Here is a 3330-nt window from a genome sequence, read left to right as displayed (position 1 = left end):
TTCTTCTTCTTCTTCTTCTTCTTCTTTCTTCCTTTCTTTCTCTCTTTCTTTTTCTTTTTTGTGTGTTATTGGGGATTGAACTCAGGATCTTGTGCTTGCCAGGCAAGCAATTATTCTACAGAGCCATCTCCCCAGGCCTAGTGATTTGTTTTGATATGCAAAAATTCTCAAAAAGATGAGAACCTAGTTGTTGATTCTTTGAAGAATTTCCCATTCAGTTTGATTTTTGTTCATGAACTTTCTACCTGCCATTATGTCCTTAAAATTTCTACCTACTTTATCCTCCAGAAGATTTTGTGATTCAGTTCTAATATTTAAATCTTTGATCTGCTTTGGATACTGGCAGGCATGGGCTTATTTTAAGTCTCCAGCATGTGGGTAGCCAGTTTTTTCAGCACCTTTATTGAAAAGGCTACCTTTGTTCCAGTGAGCATGTTTGGCCCTTTTGTCAAACATAAGGTGGTTGAGTGTGGTTGTAGTTGTGTCTGCATCTTCTCTTCTGTTCCATTGATCCTCAGGGCTTTTTTTTCCCCAGTATCATGCTGATTTTATCACAGTAGCTTCATAGTATAATTTTAATACTTTTCTTCATTACCTAGGACTGCTTTTCTATTTTAGGTCTGTTCTGGCTCAACAGACAGAACTTTAGGAATGTTATTTCTAGATGAACTTTAGGAGTGTTATTTCTAGATTTGTGAGGTACCCTAATGGTATTTTAATTGGGGCTAAAATGAATGCATATAACATAAATCTTTACCATTCAAAGGGAAATTTTAAATCATTTATTTCTCTGAGTTTTACCAGTTATTTATGTTTCAATTATTGTTCCCAATTTCATGGGTTTACTTAGTGGTCTTAATAACTATATTGCATGAGCATTAACTTCTAATTTTAGTATAAAAGCCAACCAATTTTTCATGTTAACTAATTTCATGAAGGTGTTCTTTTATGTCATTTTGCGTTTTTTCTTCCACGCTTTCCATTGTAATGCATAATTCAATTTGAATTTATGTTTTAGTACAGATGTAGCAATTTAATTTCTCCATTATTCATGCTTTTCTGTTGAATTAGCATAATTTACTGAAAACTCTGTCTACTTTCCTCTGCTTTACTAACCACAAATTGAGCATGAACAGACATGACAGGGTTTCTAGACTTCATTTATATTGATTTTTTGTCATCTGTTGTTGGGACAACACTTTTGCTGATTGTTTATATTTTGATATATTTATTCAGAACATTTCGTTTTTATTAAATATTCTAGAACAAGGTTTGTTAAATATGATTTTGGTACAATGAGGAAATATTCCAAATAATATAGGATAAGTTTGTTGTCTTAAAAATTCTTAATCAATAAACATGCTCTATCTAGTTATTTAATCTTTAACTTCATTTTTTCTTGTTTTAGACATTTTAACTTGATGGTACCATTACCATGTGAATGGAATGTTTATCTTTTATCATCCCCTGCTCAAGTTTTAATACCAAAGCCACACTGACCTAGATAGATAGAGGGATAGTCATATTTTGTAATTCTCTACCGCATTTTATCTTTTTTTGGAAAATGTTTTCCTGAAATGTTTGATAATATTCAACAGAAAAGCTAGTTGGGCACAGAGTTTGGGTGTATACAGGGTTTTAATTATAAAAATCAATTTTATTTAGTAATATAATATTTAAGTTTTCAGTTCCTTTTTCTGTGAATTTTAGGTATTATGGATTTTGTTAAAGCTATGTTAATTTTTTCAAAATTTTAATTTTTTTGGATACACATTTATTAACAGGCATGATGGCACACATTCGTAATCCCAGAACTTAGGCAGTCAAGTCCAGCCTGAGCTACACACTGAGAACATGTCTCCACAACGCCTCAAAAAACAAACAAAGAAACAAAAAAACTTTAAGAAAAAATTTTGTTAATGTATTCCTTTTTTTAATGATTGTAAGATATTTTGAAGCTGTTCATTGCTTTATTTCATTTCTTCAGAGAGGAATCACTTTGCTTCTGATTGTGAGGTGTAACTATAAATTCATTTAATTTCAATGAAAAAAATTCATAAAAAATGATTGAAATCTAAATTTACATCTTTTAGTGTTTTGCCAGCTATCAAGGGCTCAATTTAAGTAAAGAGATCTGAAACCAGGCATTTATCTTATCTCTATAATTATTCTGATGAACATTTTGGGCCTCTAAGACCCTTACTGCCATGTCCAGCATTGGTAGATCATAATACAGACAATTAATCTTGGGTATAAGCCTCATTTCCCTAGTCTGTAGCCTGACAAATCATGCCACACAAAATTTCAACACTTTTGTTTGTTTGCTCCCTGTAGCTTTCAGATCATTATATATCTGAAAAGGCTTACTACTTGTTTTCAACCAGAAGCAATTGTGGAATAACTATTTGGAAACGGTTCATATGAAACACAAAGTTCATCATTACCAAATGTATTCTCCTATTTTTCTCTGATCCTCTTTTACTCCGGTGATTTCATGTGAGATTACTGCTATTACCTGAAGTACTAGTTTTATTAGTTTGTTGTCATTGTTAAGGACTACCATTAACAAATTACTTGCATTGTGCTTTTCCATTACCTTTACTACTGAGGAATATTCTGTTGTGTTGAACACCAAGTTTACAATTACTGTCAACTCCACTTTCTTGATTCTATTGTTGTTGTTGAGAAGGTAACCATAAGTCATTTGTTATTTCCATGAGGATGCCACTTCAGCACTTTGAAATAGTTTTCTTGCCAGCCAGGGGAAGGATCCTTTGCTTGACTTGAATAGGAATACATAATAACAGACACATTCAAAAAAATGTAACACACATGAAAAATCAAATGAGCAATAGCACAACTTTAACACACCGCTGTCACAAAGAGTTAGATCAACTAGGCAAAATGATCAGCAAAGGAATAAGAGAAATAAAGTAAACTTGTGAAGAAAAGGACGTAGTACACCTTTACAGAGTGTACCACTGAAAAATGTCAATACTTATTTTTCTCAGCTGCACATGGGACATTCTCTAAAACAGACCATATATTAACACATAGAACATACTTATGTAAATGCAAAAGAAATTATCCCATGCATAGTATCTGACCATAGTACAATGAAACTAGAAATTATTGATGAAAAAAAACCAGCAAAACCATCATACATATGGAAATTAAATGACATCTTACTGGACAATCAATGGGGGACAGATCAAATTTAAGAAGAAATTAAATAATATTTACAAGCAAAAGAAAATGCAGATACAACTTACTGGAACCTATAATACACAATAAAAGTTGTTTTAAGTGGGAAATTTATAATAGTAAATT

This window comes from Octodon degus, unplaced genomic scaffold (genome assembly GCF_000260255.1).
Source record: "Octodon degus isolate 3935 unplaced genomic scaffold, OctDeg1.0 scaffold00375, whole genome shotgun sequence".
Taxonomy (NCBI): Eukaryota; Metazoa; Chordata; class Mammalia; order Rodentia; family Octodontidae; genus Octodon; species Octodon degus.
This window is presented reverse-complemented; position numbering follows the sequence as displayed.